Source organism: Pan troglodytes, chromosome 20, assembly GCF_028858775.2.
Source record: "Pan troglodytes isolate AG18354 chromosome 20, NHGRI_mPanTro3-v2.0_pri, whole genome shotgun sequence".
NCBI lineage: Eukaryota > Metazoa > Chordata > Mammalia > Primates > Hominidae > Pan > Pan troglodytes.
The window spans coordinates 42,256,999-42,276,940 of record NC_072418.2 but is presented as its reverse complement, the minus strand read 5'-3'; the positions used below and the strand labels follow the sequence as shown (position 1 = coordinate 42,276,940).

Sequence of the window (19,942 nt, the reverse complement as noted above, 5' to 3'; positions counted from 1 at the left end):
CAGAGTGGAAGGAGTTATTACTGAAGATTTGGGTCAAGCATCCCCCTGGCAGGGACGGCTTCTGGCTGGCTCATCGGTGCCCCGTGCTGGAGACAGGACAGCAGTGAGACCACTACAAAGTGTTACGTGTAGGCTCCATCCTGGTGCAAAAGAAGGCAGCGAGGAGGGTGCCGTTCACACCCTACTTTGCAGAGCAGGAGAGTGAAGCTCAGAGAGAAGACATGTCAGCCCTCAGTCACACGGCGAGTGTATCAGAACTGGGATTCCGTGGCAAGTCTGACCAGGACCAAAGTCCACTCACTTAACCATATCTATCTATCTATCTAATCTAATCTATCTCTCTATCTATCTATCTGAGATAGGGTCTTGCTCGCTCTATCTTATCCATCTATCTATCTATCTATCTATCTATCTATCTATCTATCTATCATCATAGGTCTTGCTCTGTCACCCAGGCTGGAGTGTAGTGGTGCAATCAGAGCTCACTGCAGCCTCCAACTCCTGGGCTCAAGCAATCCTCCCACCTCAGCCTCCTGAGTAGCTAGGACCCCATCATAGCTCACTGCAGCCTCCAACTCCTGGGCTCAAGCAATCCTCCCACCTCAGTCTCCTGAGTAGCTAGGACCCCATCACAGCTCACTGCAGCCTCCAACTCCTGGGCTCAAGCAATCCTCCCACCTCAGTCTCCTGAGTAGCTAGGACCCCATCACAGCTCACTGCAGCCTCCAACTCCTGGGCTCAAGCAATCCTCCCACCTCAGCCTCCTGAGTAGCTAGGACCCCATCATAGCTCACTGCAGCCTCCAACTCCTGGGCTCAAGCAATCCTCCCACCTCAGCCTCCTGAGTAGCTAGGACCACAGGCACATGCCACCACGCCCTTTTAAATTTTAGATAATGTTTAAATTATTTTAAAACAATAATTTTAAAAATGGTTTGTAGAGCGGAGGTCTCACTATAGCCCAGGCTGGTCTCAAACTCCTGGGCTCAAGTGATCTGCCCACCTCAGTCTCCCAGAGTGCTGGGATGTGAGCCACTGCGCCCAGTCATTTTCTTTCTTTTATTCATTCATGCACTCAACAATTCTTTTTTTTTTTTTTTTGAGACGGAGTCTTGCTCTGTCACCCAGGCTGGAGTGCATTGGTGTGATCTTGGCTCACTGCAACCTCCGCCTCCTGGGTTCCAGCGATTCTCCTGCCTCAGCCTCCCAAGTAGCTGGGATTACAGGCACCTGCCACCTCGCCAAGCTGATTTTTTTGTATTTTTAGTAGAGACGGGGTTTCACTGTGTTGGCCAGGCTCGTCTCGAACTCCTGACCTCAGGTGATCCACCCACCTTTGCCTCCCAAAGTGCTGGGATTACAGGCGTGAGCCACCACACCCAGCTTTTTTTTTTTTTTTTTAACGCTTCTACCCAGTGAGCAACGACTCCTTAATATGCGCTTAGCAGGTGCCAGGCACTGTTCTAGGCACCGGGGACACAGCAGTGAATAAGACAAGAGTCTCTGCTCTCCTGGAGTTGACATTCTAGTGGGAACACAATATACAAGTAAACAAGTGGGAGAAGGGACAGAGAGTGACAAGGTGCTCTTTCAGAGGGCACAGTCAGGGAGGTCTCTAAAGGGGTGGCGTCTGAGCAAAGACGGGATACAGGTGAGGAAGCCATGCAGAGTACCGGGGAACAGCACTGAGGGTGGAGGGCATGGTCAGTGAGGAGGCCCCCAGGACTGGAATCCGAGTGGCTGGAAGGGAGCAGAGAATGGGGCAGCTGAGGTCAAGGAGGTTCATGTTAAAATGCAGAAGTGGAAGGGCAGCTCCCAGAGGCCCAGTCACCACAGCCCAAGGGACGTATGGCCACCATCAGGCTGTCAAGAGGGAAGCAGGTAGAGAGGCTGGGAAAGCCACCCAGGGTGACACAGGCAGCCAAGGGTAGAGCTGGGGTGGGAGACCACTCTGTTCTGAAGGTGTCACCACCACGCGATGCGGAAGGGGTTGCCAGGGTGGGTGGCAGCAGCTCTCATCTGGAAGCCTGTGGCCCTAGCAAAGCAGGAACCAGAGGCCCACATGTTAATGCCACTGGTTTACTTGAAGCCGGGGCATCCAGCCTATTGCTCCCAGGCCCCGGGGGGTGGGGAAGGGGGGACCCGAGCCTCAGTCCTTTGGTCCCTCCCACCCTATTTCTGCTGGATCTAGGTACCAGCCTTACTAGGAGTGACTTCAGAGTGTTCTTCTCAACCCACTCGCTTTTTTAAAAAAAACTTAATTTTTACTTGAAAAGTGAACTTGACAGTCATACAGACATTTAAGTAATTCTGATGCTCATCCAAGCACCACCTAAGAAAGCGTGCTTGCCAGAAGAAACTGAACCTGCATCAGATCAAGCTTCTAGACCTAAGTCTTAACTTACAGGAAGCACAGAGACAGAGAACACGTGCAATGACACCACAAGGATGCAAAACTCCAGGACAAATGGCCTAGGTCGCCTGTAGAAAAACTACCACAACATGCACGCCAAAGAGCTGATGCCAGTATCTGAGCATGACGGCGCACACCTGTGGTCCCGGCTATTCAGGAGACTGAGGTGGGAGGATTGCTTGAGCAGGGGAGGTCAAGGCTGCACGTGAGCTCTGATCGCTCCACTGCACTTCAGCCTGGGTGACAAAGGGAACAAAACAAAACAAAAAAAAGAGGCCTATCAACCGGATGCAAAGTGTAGACCTTGTCTAGACCCAAATCAAACAAATGGGCCGGGCGCCGTGGCTCACGCCTATAATCCCAACATTTTGGGAGGCCGAGGCTGGTGGATCACTTGAGGTCAGGAGTTCGAGACCAGCCTAGGAAACTCTGTCTCTACTAAAAAATACAAAACTTAGCCAGGCGTGGTGGCGGGCGCCTGCAATCCCAGCTACGCGGGAGGCTGAGGCAGGGAGAAGTGCTTGAACCTGGGATGCGGAGGTTGCAGTGAGCCGAGATTGTGCCACCGCACTCCAGCCTGGGAGACAGAGTGAGACTGTCTCAAACAACAACAACAAAAAACAAATGAAAAAGGATTATGGCAGGGTACGGTGGCTCACGCCTATAATTCCAGCACTTTGGGAGGCTGAGATGGGTATATAACTTGAGGTCAGGACTTCAAGACCAGCCTGGTCAATATGGTGAGACTCCATCTCTACTAAAAATACAAAAATTAGCCGGGCATGATGGCACGCGCCTGTAGTCCCAGCTACTCGGGAGGCTGAGGCAGGAGAATCACTTGAACCCAGGAGACGGAGGTTGCAGTGAGCCAAGACTGCACCACTGCACTCCAGCCTGGGTGACAAGAGTGAGACTCTGTCTCAAAAAAAAAAAAAAGGATTATAAGACAACTGGGGAAGCATGAGGACACTGAGGCAGGCTTGTTCTGGAAAAGTGGAATATTTCTGGCTGTACGACGTTTGGGATTTGTTCTGAAATAAGCAGGGAGGTAAGGAGCAGGCACAGGCGACAAGGCCTGGCCACAGCTGCTACCTGCTGAGCTGCTGACAGGGACCCCAGGAGGGCGCGAGACTATTCTTCTGGGTATGTGTGAACATTTCCATAATACAAAGGTGTTCAACATTTTACCAAAGGAAATGTGACCTCATCGTAATGGCAAAGAATTATGGATCACTCACCCTGTGAATCCTAACTACTAAATCCAAGCACGGATCCTGCCTCTCTAATAAGTGTAATGGTAATAAGAGTACTAGTAACCAGAATGGCATAATGACAGTGGCCCTGTTCTGAGCATCACACAGCAGACTCACTTCATCCTCCCAGCAACCCTGGGAGGCAGCAGGAATCATTATCCTCCTGCTCCAGATGTGGGAACTCAGAAACATCTGAGGCTCAGGGCCTCGCCCAAGGTCAGAGGATGCTGTGCTGGAGCAGGGAGAGGCTGGAGGTGGAGCTGGACTCCTGAGCACTTCCCTGGAGAGGGGTAGGGAGAGAGGAGGCAAGGGAAGCCCTCAGCCCTCAGTGAGTGGGGACATACGGGACCATCAGCTATCAGTCCCCCCTAGTCCCATCAAATAATAAAGGCTCTTGCAATGTAATATTCGCCTTTTTAGCACAAACCTTTGTTGCAATTAAACTACTGACCGACAGGCAGTCCTACCCACAAAAGCTGAAACATTAACTGGCAGTAGAGGACTCCCGGGACCGTAGAGGCGGCTGGTGTCACAGGGCATGTCAGAGTCAACCCATGGGGACAGTCCTCCCTGCAAGCTTGCAGAGCCAGCCCTAGCCACCCTTGGACTGTCAGTCAGATGGCGTGTTGCCCCCAGCCCCAGACTCCACGTGTCAGGAGCTGTAAGGGAGGCCAGCGTGGTGACATCAGCATCCTTCCCCTCAGAAGGATGTCCTGGGCCTGCAGAACCCATCTCCCCTCTGTGGCTTCAGCCAGATCCTGCCTCAAAACATAGAAATCTGGGAAGTTTCTGCCAGGGGAGGAGGGAAGCTGAAATGCAGGGGGGTGGGGTGGGGAAGGGAGATAAGAGGCAGAGAAACAGGGAGAGAGACAGAGGTGAAACAGAGAGGGCCCAGACAGACATCTGGACAGACCAGAAATGGGAAGATAAGACAGTGACAGAGACTGCCATCGCCAAGCTCGAGGCCTTCTCTGGGCCTCAGTTGCCTTATCTGGAACACAGGAATCACAGTCACATGTCCCCGTAGCGTGCCGTGACTTAACCCCTCCATGTCAGAAGCCTAGAGAAGCACCCAGAACATGCCAAAAGCTAAAACACGTTTGTTGCCATTCCTGCAGGCCAGCAGCCCTCACTACAGCTCAGAAGCATGTCAGAGTCGCCAGGGGAGCATTAAAAAACCCCAAGGCCCAGACCCCACAGCTGTAGAGTCAGCTTCAAATGGTCCAGCTTGGGCCCCTGCAGTGACTCCCACCCCGGGTGACCCTAAGGCGCAGCCAAAGGATAAGGAGATTGGGGAGTGGGCAGGAGGATGGATCCAGCCCTGAGACCTGGATGGGGGAGGGTGTAAAGAGAGACTGAGACAGACTGATGGAGTGGGGGGAGGGCAGTACCCAGAAGGCCCTCTCTGGCTCACCCTCCCCCACTTAGGACCATCAGGAGTCTGGGGCCTGCTGAGGAATGCAAGGAATGAAGCCAGGCCTGGCACAGCCATCTCCAGAGTCCCCTCCCCCTTCGCAAACTCCCATGAGGTGTTCCTGGTCCAGCTGCCTCCAAGCCATCACTCAGTCCTCCCTGAACACCCCTTCCCAGCCCCCTCCTTGGAGCCCAGGTCCCGAACCCTTTATCCTGGTGGGTACCCTGACACTGGCCCAGCTCAGGCATCCCCCTCAGTGTACTTCTCAGTGTCTGCAGGAGGAGCAGCAGATGAACAACCATGATCCCAAGAGCTGGCAAGGGGCCGTGCGGCTGATCACCAGCTCTGACAGGAGGGAGGCCCGAGGAGGCTTCCCAGAGGTGCTGACCTTTAAGCCAAGACCCACAGAATAAATGAAGTCCGAGCACTCCACAAAGGCCAGCGAGGCTGGGGTGCTGCAGGAAAGTGGGGAGGGACGGGCCCTGCCAAAGCTGCTGGAGGGACAGGGCCAGCCCCTCCCCAGCCAGCCATGGGCTGTGGGGGACGATGTGAATCAGGGGAGGAATCGGCTGTAATCTCCATCACACCTGCTGCCCTCCACCTGTCACAGCGCAGTGGGGGATGGAGAACCCCCCACTGACCCACTGGAGGGTGCTGGGGTATCCCCGTATCCTGCCACCCCCCCAGAGTAGGGCTGGGTCCTGGCTCCTTCCTGCCACGCTGTGGGGAGACCCCAGCTGAGCTGCTTCCCGCATCCCAGAGCCTGTTCCCTAATAATTAAACCATAAGCTGATTAGTCAAGGCAAACCTTTAATTAGCCCTTGAAATCATTCAGGAAAATTACAGCCTCCTTTCTGGGCACCCTGCCCGCCCTCCGCCAGGGTCCAGGGGCGGTACCAGGGAAGAAGCAGAGAATGGGAGAAGTGGCCTCCTGCCGCCGCCATGAGGTCCTCAGCCAGCAAGGCTAAACCCAGGGTGCAAGGCATCTTGTGGGAGTGGAGGGCACAGACTCCCTGCCACATCATGAACTACCCTGGGAAAAACCCCACAAGAGGTGGGCAAGGCCTCGGCTGGAAAAGTATGAACGAGAAGACATAAACAAATGGAGAGACATACCACGTTCATGGATTGGGAGACTCAGTGTCAGGTGTGTGCGCACAAGCACACGTACATACACTGACAATATGCTTGTCTAATATTTAAAGGGAATTACAAAAAGTCAAGAATGGGCTGGATGCCCATTACAGTGGCTCATGCCTGTAATCCCAGCACTTTGGAAGGCTGAGGCGGGCAGCTGGCTTGAGCTCAGGAGTTTGAGACTAGCCTGGGCAACATGGTGAAATCCCATCTCTATAAAAATACAACAACAACAAAAAAGTTTGAGAACAGGATGGCCAACATAGTGAAACCCCACCTCTACTAAAAATAAAAAAAAATTAGCCCATTAGCCCAGCGTGGTGGCGTGTACCTGCAGTCCCAGCTACTGAGGCTGAGGAAAGAGAATTGCTTGAACCCAGGAGGTGGAGGCTGCAGTGAGCCAATCTTGTACCATTGCACTCCAGCTTGGGTGACAGAGCAAGACCCTGTCTCAAAAAAAAAAAAAAAAAACCTCAGGAATGGCTAAGACGCTAGGCACAGTGGCTCACGCCTGTAATCCCAGCACTTTGGGAGGCCAAGGTGGGCGGATCACAAGGTCAGGAGATCGAGACCATCCTGGCTAACACGGCAAAGCCTCATCTCTATTAAAAACACAAAAAATTAGCCAGGCATGGTGGCACACGACTGTAGTCCCAGCTACTCGGGAGGCTGAGGCAGGAGAATCGCTTGAACCTGGCAGGCAGAGGTTGTAGTGAGCCAAGATCGTGCCACTGCACTCCAGCCTGGGTGACAGAGCGAGACTCTGTCTCAAAAAAAAAAAAAAGGAAAGTGACCTGAACTGGCCCTTCCTTCACAGGAGTCTGGAAGAACAAATTGAAAGCTGCCCCACCTGACTGGCTACCAGAAAAACACATCAGACCACAGAGGAAACACCACCAGATCTACTCTAGTTTGCAAAATGGGCGAAGGACTTAGCATTGGTGCCCCCCTCACCTCCCAATCTGTGAAATGGGTCACACGGGTGCAGCTACCTCCTGGGATTTCAGGGAGGCCCAGGCAGCAGCTTGGGAGCACTGGCCGGGGCACAGGGCCGGCACGCACAAACCCTCCATTTGTCTTTCCTATTCATCACCCTGAAGAGCTTCCCGGATCTAGAATAAGGACTCCCCGGGCCCAAGGTCACACCAGGCCTTCTCCTGCCTCCAAGCAGGGGTGCCCCAGATGGCTCCAGAGGCCAGGCTCCAAACGGGCGGCAACCGGGTCTGTTTATCCACCACCGCATCCCTGGAGGCCACACGGGTCAGCACTCCACCAAATTTGTTGGAAAAAAATAAACAATCACATTTATATTTATGTATCAGGCACCAGGATAAGTGTGTTAGGAGCAGAACTTCAGGAATGTCCAGGAACACCTGAAGCAGCCACCTTCTAGAGAGGAAGACGCTGAGGCAGAGAGAGGCCCAAGCAGCTGTCAAGACTGGAATCCAGACCAACCCAGGAACCGACCTACCTGTCCTCCTTCAATTCCTCAAAGGCCCCCTGCACTCCCCCGCCGGGAGACCTCTGCAATGGCAGCTGCCTCAGCCTCCTCCCTTAGTCGAGGCCAAGTTCATCCTTCAAGTGGCATTTCCTCCTCAGGAAAACCTTCCCGGTGTGCCCCACCCAGGGCGGGTCCCCATTAGACGCTCTGGCAGCCCAGTTTACTACAGTTCAGTCAGTCAGTCAGTCAGTCAGTCAACCAGCATTTACTGAGAGACTACCACACTCCAATCCCTGAGAACACAGCAAGGGGCAGGGCAAGGCCCTGTGGTTCTACCCCTACCCCCATGCCCTGAGGCTACGTTACGCCAGGAGACAAAATAAACCAACAGACCCACATGTCATAATGGAAGTAACCATCATGAGGGTTACCGGGGGAAGGTGCTAGAGGGAGGGTGACAGGGGCTGCTCCTGGGGACCCACGGTCGGGAAGAAACATCTCCCCAAGGGGGCCACTGTCAGCAGAGGCTGACTGAACAGAAGGAAGGAGGGTGCTGCCTGCCCAGGGGGCAGCAAGAACAAAGGCCCCGGGGTAGGACCTGCCTGGAATGTTCCCGGAATGGCGGCAGGAGAAGAGGGAAGCAGGGCAGGCAGGAAAGTGGCCAGGTTGCCTGGGACCTTGCAAGCTTCTCTCCTGCGAGAGGTGGAGCCAGGGGAGGGTTCCTGCCCTGACCAGGTGTGCCCGGCTACCTCTGGCTGTGTGGGGACAACTGTGGGGACAGTGGGGGAGAAGGGAGCAGGGAGCACACCTCAATGGTCCAGGAGGGAGATGAGGGTGGCTTGAACTAGGGGGCCACGAGGAAGGAGGGTAACAAGGAAGGGGGGTAACGAGGAAGGGGGATGATGAGGAAGGGGGGGTGACGAGGAAGAGGGGTGACAAGGAAGAAGGGTGACGAGGAAGAGGCGTGACCAGGAAGGGGGTGGCGAGGAAGGGGGGTGACGAAGAAGAGGGATGACGAGGAAGGGGAGTGACGAGGAAGAGGAGCCCGCAGCACCAGGTTACATTGTCATGTAGAGTGACAGCCTTTCCAGATGCTTTGGATGTGGCTGGGGGGGGGGTGGGGGCAAGAGAGGAGTCAAGGTGACAGGGTGCCAGATTTGGAGAAGCCTAATCCCGAAACAAGACGAGGGATGGGGGTTCCTGTTCCCAAAATGGGGTCACTGTGGGAAGATGGGGGCCGGGAGCCTCCAGCCCGGCTTATCTTTCTGTTGCTCTGCAGTCGAGGTCTGTGTTCCCACCGGACTGAGCTCGGGGAGGGCTGCCTGTTGTTTGGGTTCACCCTTCAGTCGCTGGGCCCCAGCACAAAGCTGGTCAAAGAATACACGCTTGGGCAGGGCGCGGTGGCTCACGTCTGTAATCCCAGCACCTTGGGAGGCTGAGGCAGGTGGATCCCTTGAAGTCAGGAGTTTGAGACCCGCCTGGCCAACATGGTAAAACCCTGTCTCTACTAAAAATACAAAATTAGCCGTGCGTGGTGGCACATGCCTGTAATCCCAGCTACTTGAGGGGTTGAGGGAGGAGAATGGCTTGGATCTGGGAAGCGGAGGTTGCAGTGAGCTGAGATCGCGCTGCTGCACTCCAGCCCTGGTGACAGAGCAAGGCTCCATCTCAAAAAAAAAAGAATAAGCACTTGACTCCTGTCCACAGAATGGGTGAGAGTCGGAATGGACAGGAGCAAGGGGAGGACAAAATAACACGAGGGGCTCAGCCCGATGATAACCAGTGGTGTTACTTTTGCAGGAAAAAATAAAAATGTTCCAAGGTCAACCAAAAAGTCTGACAGTACCAAATGTTGGTGAGGAGGTGGAGCAACTAAGATCCTCAGTCACCACCGCTAGGAGGATACACAGATTTGACCACCTTGGGAGGCTGTGTGGCAGCGCCCACTAAATCTGAAGCTACCCCACCCTCTGCCCTGGGCTACGCACTCCTGGGTATATTCCCTGAAGAAACGCAGGCACCGGCACCCCAGGAGATGCTACAAAGAGATGGCTCGCACCAGCGCAGCAGGAGATGGAGGAACAGAATATTATATGGGGCTGGGCACGGTGGCTCACGCCTGGAATGCCGGCACTTTGGGAAGCTGAGGTGGGTGGATCACCTGAGGTCAAGAGTTCAAGACTCGCCTGGCCAACGTGGTGAAACCCCCTCTCTACTAAAAATTAAAAAAAAAAATTAGCCAGGCATAGCAGTGTATGCCTGTAATCCCAGTTACTCGGGAGGCTGAGGCAGGTGAATCGCTTGAACCCAGGAGGCAGAGGCTGCAGTGAGCCAAGATTGCACCACTGCACTCCAGCCTGGGTGACAGAGCGAGACTCTGTGTCAAAGAAAAAAAAAGAATATTATACAGCAACAAAGATGAATGACTACAGATACACTCAGCACACAGATGGATCTCACAGGCCTAAGGGCGAAAGAAAGCACAGACAAGGACATACTGGAAGATTCCATTTATGTCAAGTTCAAAAGCAGGCAAGATGACATTCTGTAATTCAAGGATGCATACCTCATGGTAAAAACTATCAGGAAAAGCAAGGACACAGTGACCACCAAGGTCAGGAGAGCACTCACGACTGTGGTCGTGATGGACAGGGGTTATGGGCAGGCGGCTTTTGGGAGGTTGTGTTCTGTCTTTACCGAGGTGGTGGGGAAGCGTTGTTCACTTTGTAATTCTTTGCTAAACTTACCTGTGCATTTTATGCACTTTTCTATGGGCATATTATAATTGACAATTATTAAAGGTTTTTTAAAAGCAGTGGAGTTAGAAGCGCTGTGTATATATATAGCATTTCAGAGTCAAATAACATGGGCCCAGGCTGCAGTGGAAGATTTGCGGGGAAGGGACGACAGAACTATGGAGGCCCCTGTGGGTGGCAGGGAAGGAGGGTTCCTCGGGAGAGAAGGACAGGGGCCTCCTGTGGGGAGGGCAGGGAGGGGTCTTCACCTGGGGACGGGTCTGTGGAGGGGCCAGTGGCCCGCAGGGTCCTACTTTCTCCCCATGCCCAGTGCTGACCGGTGACTGTGGGCGCAGTGAGGGAGGGAAGGGAAGGGGAGGGGGGCTGGCACCCCACGCAGCCCAGGAAGACCGGCCGCCTTCCGCCTCTGGGAGTGAAGTGTGGGAGTGGCAAACCCGGGCTGGGAAGTGAACTCAAAACCGCTGCACAATGCCGCTTTATCAGGAGTTCCCAGGACAGGTGGCAGGAGCAGGGAGGGTCTGGGAGGGGGAGCTCTCTAGGTGAGGACCCTGCCCACCCGGTGCTCCCAACCCTCAAGGTGTCTGCTCGAAAGCTCCTGGGCAGCCTGCCTGGAATGCAGACAGCAGAAGGTGGGTGGGGGAAGCAGGAGGGAGAGCTTTGTAACCCTCGGGCTTAGCCCCGGGTAGCAGGGGAAGCGGCCACAGCGATTACCAGCCAGGCCTCCAGCATCCAAATCCCAGTTCCTCTTGCTCTGTGACCGGGGCCAGGTCCCCCAGGCTCTCAGTCTCCTCCCTAGAAAAGGGAGATCCTAAGAACGCGTGTGTCTTGGAGTTGACGGGAGGGTCCAGTAGGTTAGTTCACAGAAAGCACTCAAACAGTGCCTGCTCATATTAATAACACGGCTATTGGTGACATAGCTATAATATTAATAATACGGCTATTAGTAACGCAGCTAACAGTCTTTGAGCACTTACTATACATTTTGCCTGCCGAATATACATTTATATTCTCAAAACAACTCTAAGAGTAGATATCATTAGCACCCTCATTTTACAGATGAGGACACCCGGGCACAGAGAGGTGATGTGACTTGTCTGGGGTCACACAGCTAGTAAGAGACAAAGCTGGCTCCGGAGGCCAAGCCCTTGACCTCTTCTGTGTCAGACGGGTTAGGAGCTCCAGAACGGAGCCAAGGTTTGAGTGCCACATCTGCCACGTATTTGCTGTGGGACTGCTGGCCTGTGCCTCAGTTTCCCCTTCTCAGAGAAAGTAAAATTATCAGGAATAGACAGCTCCAAGAAAAGGAAGCTCAAGATGGCTTTCAACAACACAAAGCTGTCCCACTTTGCTCTGATTAAAATCAGAACCATGATGGGACTGTTTGTCACCTATCTGACTGGCAAAGGTGAGAATGTCAGGTGACACCCGTCTATTCCAGCAAGGGAGTGAGGAAACCCCGGTGTCATCAGACACTGGGAGGTGGGAGTGTGAGCCAGACAACCTCCCCAGCAGGGTGAAACACTACCGGCAAAGCTAACGGGGCGCCTGTCTCAGACCACGAGGCCACAAGCTCAGACTCACATCTAGAGACGTGTGCACAGCCACACTCAGGCGGGCGCAGCCCTGTTCACAGCACGGAAAGACGGGAACGGCCTGACGGCCATCAGCACAGAATGGCTGTGCTGTCCGTGGGGGCACGCGTGTGCGTGGGACACTTGAGGCGGCACTCTGTGTCCTGACAGCGAGCTTGGGAGTGGGAAACGCAAAGCACAGGACAGAATATAAACATGGGAAGTCCGCTCCATTTGAGTAAAAACAAAAGGGAGGGGCGGGCACTTGGGGGAACAAATATTTCAAGAAAGGAAGAAAAGAAACCGGGGGTGATGATGCTATCTTTGGGAAGGGCCTGGCAGGCGGGTGGGAAAGAGATTTGCTAGTCCCTGTACATCCTTTTGTGCTGTGTGCAGTTTTACAGTGATTATTTAGGGGAATAGGTAATGCATGCACATGGAGGAAAAACGTGCTTTCTGAAAATTAAAACACGGGAAAAGAAAAACGAGGTTAAAAACACCTCCTCCTCAGGGTCTCTGGGTACAGCCACATGACCATGCTCATAGACTCACAGCACACACGTGCCTGGCACATGGAGCTGGGACCCCGGGGGGCTGGGGTTATTACAGCTCACTACGGGATGAGAACCCAGAGGGGGACAGGGTGCAAGGGACGGAAACCATCGAAAGCACCAAGTTCAACATTTACCAAGCACTTACTGAGTGCCGAGCATCGGGCTAAGCACGACACACACACATGATCTTCCGCCCTCCCACAGCCCTGAGAGGTGGCCACCAATACTCCCTGTAACAGGTGAGGAATCAGAGGCCCAGGGAAGTTCTGTCTCTTCCCCAGGGGCTCCCAGCTAGTGAGAAAGGCTAAGGGATGTGTGTGGACTGAGCAGCCCTGGCAGGGAAGTTCCACTGCCCCTCGGGAAGGCAGCAGATGGCCTCCCAGCCTGGGAAGGGTCAGGGCAGGACCGGAGGGTCCCGGGAGAGAGGCTTCAGTGAGCGGTGGCTTCTGTCGCATCCGCCAGCGCTGGCTCCCCTGGGATGGGAGAGTGTTCCCCTTCTCACCCTCCTTGGCCCCCCCAACCTTCCTGTGGGCCAAGGCGTCTGGCAGACAAGAAGCCTTGGCCCCAGATGGGTGACTAGGCGGGAAGGGTCCCACTTCCCTGGCCGTGACTTGGAAGGAGGTTGCTTCCTGCTGGCAGCATGTGCGGGGCTGGGCTCGGTGATGGGAGAAACAGCTGCTGGGGACACCCCTGACCGGTGTCTGGCCAGGAAGTCTGGCTCACCACGAGCCAGTGGGACGAGAAGTAGATGAGAAAGGAAAGGGAGGCCCTGAGGGAGGTAGGGACCCAGCGCCCAGAAACTACCCAGGGGGAACAGGTCTCCACGGAACTTCTGTCAACAAAGGAGCCTGGGTAAGAACCAGCTGAACAGGAATCAGGCCCGTCTTGTCCGAGCCAGTTCCAAACCACGGGAGGGCAGCCCCAGTAATCAGTGACACTGAAGCCCCAAGGCCTGGGGTTCAATCCTACCTCTGCCACTGCCTGCTGTGTGACCTTAAGCAAGTCCCGTACCTCTCTGGGCCTCCTTTCTCATCTCTAGAGTGAGGATGATACTAGCACCTACTTCACAGGTTGCTGTGAAGATGAAGTGAGGTAACAGGGGTAAAGCGCTGATGACCTCAGCTGGCACGAGGACGCTCCTCCATCACTGTCCCCTCGTCCTCTCCACCCTCTTCTGCTTGGACTGTCACAGCAGCCTCCCCATAGCCTCCCTGTCGCCAGCCCCCGCGATCCGTCCCCCACACAGCAGCCTGAGCAATCTTTATAAGGGGAAAACCAGATGTCGCTAAAGCCTCTGATGACTTCCCATTATGCACAGAATGGAATCCACACACCCCACCTGGCTCTGCTAGGCCCTGCTGTATCCAACACCACCTCCAAGCCTCTGACCCCACCCCCTGCTCAGCCACACTGGCTTCTTTTTTTTGCTTTTTTATTTATTTATTTTATATTTTATGTATTTCTTTAACTGCTCCTTGCAGAGCAAGGCTACCACACAGTCAGGGTGCACAGCGTAGCCTACACCGGCCTATCTGATGATCCTCGACCATTCCGAGGTCATTCCGACCCTCAGGGCCTTGGCACTTCTGTACCCATGACCTGTTACGTTCTTTCCACCTCCTTCCAGCCTCGCTCATATGTTCTCATCAGTCAGATGTCATCTTATCCAGAAAGCCCTCCTCAACTCCCCACGCTGGGCCACATGCCTCCTCGGGCTTCCTACGGTCCCTGCGCCTCCATCCCAGTCCCAATCCCTCTCTGTGCCCCTCCCCACCATCCAGCCCCAACCCCTCTGCCTGGGTTTCCCCATCCCGCCCTGACCCCTCTGCCTGGGTTTCCCCATCCTGCCCTGACCCCTCTGCCTGGGTTTCCCCATCCTTCTCTGACCACTCTGCCTGGGTCCCCCCCAATCCCACCCTGACCCCTCTGCCTGGGTCCCCGCCCCCATCCCGCCATGACCCATCTGCCTGGGTCCCACCACCCCACCCTGACCCCTCTGCCTGGGTCCCCCCCACATCCCGCCCTGACCCTTCTGCCTGGGTCCCCCCCACATCCCGCCCTGACCCTCGCCTAGGCCTCTCCTTCACAGCCCTGGCCTCTCTGGGCTATCACCGTCTGGGGACAGCAGGTCTGTCTCCTTCACTGTACTATAATCTACTAGGGTAGAGCTGGGTTGTGTTGGTTACCACTGGGACCAACAGTCAGATACACAGAAAGAATGTTACAAGGCCTCACCCATCCTCCAACTTTCACCTCCGTCCTCCCTGCCTCCCTCCTGAGAGGTTCGAATCAGTATAGTTCTCTTTCCCAGCTGTCACCCCTGGCACCTGCCCCCAAGGGCAGTTGAGGCAAAGCTGCAGTCACCGTCCTGGATGCCCAAGGGGGTAAAGGTGAAAGCCCTTCCATCCTGTCTTCTCCTGTGGGTGTAGGGAGTCAGTGGGGATGAGGTCCCAGCTAAGCCAGTTGTGTGAACCATCTCCCCATCTGTTTCCAAACAGCCTGGTGGGTGGGTGGGTGGGCCCATAAACCTCCCATGTCACGGCCGAGGAAATCGTTTCAGTGAGGGCCACAAAGCTGCCCAAAGCAGGACTTGGAATAAAGGGAGCCCCGGAGCCTGCTGGGGAGCACAGTGGTCCAGCCACTGGGGGCGTGACTTGGCAACCGCTAGGAAAGCGGGGAGCTCCGGCTTTTCCGCTACTAGGCATATGCCAGAGAGACTCTGGCCATGGTCTACAGGAACACGCGTTCCAGAAGGCCCATTGTCGCACTGTTATAGCCCCAACGGACCACCTCAGTGGCCATCAACAGGTGAACAAGCAACTCCTGTGTGACACGATCACAAAAAGAAACACCATCAGGAAAAACAAATGGCCTGTCCCAGGCCTACACACATCCCCACCGAGAGAGATCCAGACTCCAATGCTCAGCTCAAAGCAGGGAGCAGGTGTGCGCGCCTGTAATCCCAGCTACTCCAGAGGCTGAAGTGGGAGGATAGCTTGAGCCCAGGAGTTAGAGTCCAGTCTAGGCAACATAGCAAGATCCCATCTCAAATATACCTATAATGTTGAACAAAAACAGCAACTTGCAGAAAGTCATGTTTATGGTGACACCATTTATCTGAACTGTGAAACAACAGTGGTCAGCCCCTGCTGGCCATAAGAACTGCCCAGGGAGCTTCCAAAAGCCTGAGGCCAGCCCCAGCTCAGACCAAGTAAGTTGGAGGCAGAATTTCCATGGCGGGCCTGGGCCAAGGCATCTTTTCAAAGCTCTCCAGGGAGTTGCAATGTGCAGCCAGGGGCAAGAGCTGTTGCTCTACTGTTGGTGAATACATTCAAGGGCAGTCAAAGTATGAAAGGCTGCAGAGGAATGGTGACTGCCACACCCAGGACAGAGGCTGCCCCTGGAAGGGAGGGAGGAGGGGGGTGAGGAGGAGACCCTTGGCCTCTAACTGTATCACGGTGTGTTCTGTCCCAGGCCAGACGATGGCCGGATGCATGAGTGTTTCATTATACTGAAAGCCCTTTTTCCCCTAGCCAAACGTGTTGAAGGAATAAAAGTGGCAAATAAATCATTTGTCCCATGGCTGGTAAGTGACAAGGGAGGGACCTGAATATGGGTCTCCAATGCCCAAACCCTATCCTTCTTTATCTGTGCCAAACCCTGAGACGCTGAGTGAGCTGGCACTGCAAGGCTGGGAGGCTGGGCCAGCCTCAGAGGGCTGCCTGGCAGCGTGCCGGCTCCCTGACCCTGCCAGAGCCAGGTGGGGATGGGGTGGCTGCCAGAGAAAGCCAGGAGGCAGGTGGAGCGAGGGCCTCCACTGTCTCTGAGGCCCTCCCCAGGCAGTGGTGGGGTGGCAGCAGCAGCAGCAGCAAGACTAATGCTTACACAGCAACTACTGTATGCCGGGCCTTGGGCCAAGGCTCTCTAGCCTGCATCCTCACAGCAATTCTATGAGGCAGCGCTAACACTATGCCCATCTTGCAGAAGTGGAAACGGAGGTCCTCACATGCTCTGTGAGTGATGGAGAGGGGTGTGTACCAGGCATCCCTGGCCCAGCACTGCTTTCTGAACCACGCTCCATCACGGCCTCACGCAGCTCCACACATACAGGTACTCCTCAGCCCTCCCCTGCTCCCACCGTCCCTTCAAGGCTGAGTCCCCTCAGGGTCTTGCCCTGAACCTGCACAGGCTACGTGTTGCCCAGATCCCCAATTGTGCACCCGAGTCCTGACCTCCAGTCATGCCAGGGCCTCTGCACACACTGCTCCTCCTGCCTGGTAAGCCCATTCCCAGCCCTCCTCCCCATCCTTCAGAGCCTTCCCAGGGGAAAGGGACTCAGGCTTCAGCCCAGGGTAGGGGCACTCTCCCGGCTCTCTGAAGATGCCCTCGCAAGCCACATCACCGTTTGCAGAGACGCAGTCTTGTGTCACTGGCTTGGGGGCTGGTTCCACTCTGCTCCCACCAGGGAACTGAGTGCCCTCTGAGGCTAGGGGCTCTGTGGATCTCGTCCCCTGCCACACTCCCAGCACCCGGCACAGTGCCCAACAGTCAACCCCCAGCAATGTCACATCCTCTGCAGGCCAGGCAGGGCTTCAGTGGGGACGGAGGCAAGGAACCCCACAGAGCAATTCCTCCATGCACCCTAATAATTAAGGTAAGGAGGGAGGTAAGGGCTGGGCAGATGAGAGAACAAGAGCCTGCAGCAAGTGCGAGCCAGGGTGGTCCTGGGCCAGCTGAGAGTGAGCGACCCGTCAGTGAGAGAGGGCAGGGTGGGGAAAGGATTCCCAGCAGAAGGAACAGGAAGGTCAAAGACCGGGCGGGAGGCATGGGCCTGGAGTTGGAGAACAGTAAAGGGGCTGGGGAGAAATGGGCAGAGCCATAAGAAGTGAGGTGGGAGTGACTGAGGACCACAGTGAGAGCTTAGGGTTTTAAGAACAGTGAACACCCCGCTCTGCCCAGGGTACCACCCAGGGACACACTCCCCAGTCAGAAGCCCGTCGGACTCCCTTGCTCGGACTCCAGACCACCTACAAACACCCTACTCCCATAGGCTCACAGGAATCTTCCCTGTCAGATCACACCCTTCCAAGGAAACCAAGCAGACAATCCGATCCACCCAGGGAGTGGCCCAGCCCTGCCCAGCCCCCTGCTTCCAGGAGAGACCTAATGGCTGGCACCGGACAATGTGGCGACCAGGGGCAGGGGCCCTGGAATCACCCAGGCCCAGCTTCGATTCTAACTCTGCCTTCAGCAGAAGCTTCTGAGCCTCATTTTTCCCGTCTGTAAAGTAGGTTCATCTTGAGCACTCACTTCACAAGATTGCAGCAGGAGTGAAATACGACCGGGCACACAGGGCGTGGAGCACAGTGTGAGCCCTCATTAAACATTAACCGACATTATGATGATTTGAGAGGCGGTCGGCCAGAGCAGGGCTCTGGGCCAGAACTCCGGAGTTAGAATCCCAGCGCACAACTTATGCATCGGGTGACCTTGTGCAAATCACTTAACCTCTTAATACCAGGTTAAGACCCCCTAAGACTACAGTGAGGACTGAATAAGCTAATACAAGTAAAACGTTAAAAAGAGGGTCTAGCCCATAGTGTTTCATGAGTGTTTGCCATTATTATTTGTGGGAGGGTTCCCCCTTCTCCTGTCACCAGGAAGCATCTCTGACCCCGCCCCTGGATGCCCCGCCCCCCCCGTCCCCTGCAATACGCCCTCCTTGGGTTTTAATTTTTGACTCTGGGAAACAGCTGCCCCGCTGTCAGATTCTCACCTTTGTACCTTCTAGGCACGCCCCAGCTTTGAACCCCTAAAAGACGCCCCCGAACCTAAAACTCATTCATCTGCTCCGCTGGGGGCAGCTTTAAACCTCCAACCTGGCGCCCCTGGGGCTGTGACCTCTGACCCTCGTGGGGGCAGCCTTCCCTCAAATTATTAACTTTGACCCTGCCTTTTTTGAGACTCGCCCAGATCCCCTCGAACGCGCCCCCACTTCGAATTTCAAACTTTGCACTCCCCTTCGCCACGCCCCCTTCGCTGTTTGATCTCCGACCTCCACTACAACTCCCTCCAGTCTGCGTTAACCCCCGATCCCTCGGACGCGACCCTTCCCTCCACCAGTGACCTTTGACCCCGGCGGCCCCGCCCCCCTCCTCGCGGAAACGCCGTCCCGCCGCCAGCGCCCGGCCCACCGCAAGCCCCTGGCCGGACCCCTTATCCTACCGGCTCGGCGCCGCAGTCGCTCGCGGCCTAACTGCTCGGCCTGGAACTCCGCGCCCTCGCGCCTCCCTCAGCTCTCTTGCACCGCCACCACCGCGGCCACTCCCGCCGCCATGTTGAATCCCCAACGAACATCCGGGGCTTTCCCCCCTCACCGCCCACCAGTCCCCATAGCAACGAGGCTGACCGGGCAGTGGGCAGGGCCAGTGCGGGGGCGGAGTCGGGCGCCTCTCAGGGCCCGCTCCAGCCTCCGATTGGTACAGAGCGTCCAATCGGAGACCTTCGGGCAGAAAATGCCAAGCGGGGATTGGAAATTTTGGAAAAGGTGCGGGAAGGCTGGCTCCCGGGCCCACTGAGGTCCTTAAAGGGGAAATGACTGTTTTCGTGTGATACTGATTTTCTAACTTCCCCCCCAGCAGGAGTTAGGGGCTGGGAGAAAGTAATGAGTTAATGGGCAGAAACAGTTCTTAAGCACTTACTAGGAGGCAGGCACCGGGATAAGTGCTTTACTTGCATTTTCTCGCTGCATATACAACCCTGTGGTATAATATCATTAATACCCATTTTACAGATAAAGAAACAGAGGTTCAGAGGGTGAAATAGCTGGCTTAGCATCATAGAAAGAAGGTAATGAGTTTTGAACGCTGGTCTGTCTGAGCCCGGGAACCTGAGACTGTTTGCTCTTCAATTTTTAAATAAGTTTTTACGAAGTAATTGGTCAAAATACTGGAAACAAACAGCAGACATCTTCTTTAAAAATTTTTTTTAATTTTATTTTTACTTATTTATTTGTCTTGAGACAGAGTTTCGCTCTTGTTGCCCAGGCTGGAGTGCAATGGCGCGATCTCAGCTCACTGCAACCTCCGCCTCCCGGGTTCAAGAGATTCTCCTGCCTCAGCCTCCTGAGTAGCTGGAATTACAGGCGTCCACCACCACACCCAGCTAATTTTTTGTATTTTTAGTAGAGACAGCGTTTCACCATGTTGGCCAGGCTGGTCTCGAACTCCTGACCTCAGGTGATCTATCCACCTCGGCCTCCCAGAGTGCTGGGATTACACGTGTGAGCCACCAAGCTGGCCTTTTTCTTTTATTTTTAAAGAGAGAGTTTTGTTGTGTTGGCCAGGCTGGTCTCGAACTCCTGGGCTCAAACTATACTCCTGCCTCGGCCTCCCAAAGTGCTGG

General features: G+C 55.0%; 1 protein-coding gene and 1 long non-coding RNA gene across 6 annotated transcripts in view; one reads left to right on the top strand and one right to left on the bottom strand.

The window, feature by feature from the left end:
* PAK4 (p21 (RAC1) activated kinase 4) overlaps positions 1–18,989 on the bottom strand; it is a 54,043-nt gene extending 35,054 nt beyond the window's left edge. Inside the window, exon 1 of one of the 5 annotated variants that reach the window (XM_016935900.4) lies at positions 18,764–18,989. The gene's annotated coding sequence lies outside the window, so the exon portion shown is untranslated. The remainder of the gene's footprint in view (positions 1–18,763) is intronic. The other 4 variants (XM_016935897.4, XM_016935896.4, XM_016935901.4 and 1 more) reach the window with 4 other exon arrangements.
* On the top strand, positions 8,103–10,472 carry LOC129138068 (uncharacterized). The gene is made up of 2 exons (XR_008541014.2): positions 8,103–8,392; positions 9,458–10,472. It is a non-coding gene; the product is annotated as an uncharacterized LOC129138068 (long non-coding RNA).
* Positions 18,990–19,942: the final 953 nt, after the last annotated feature.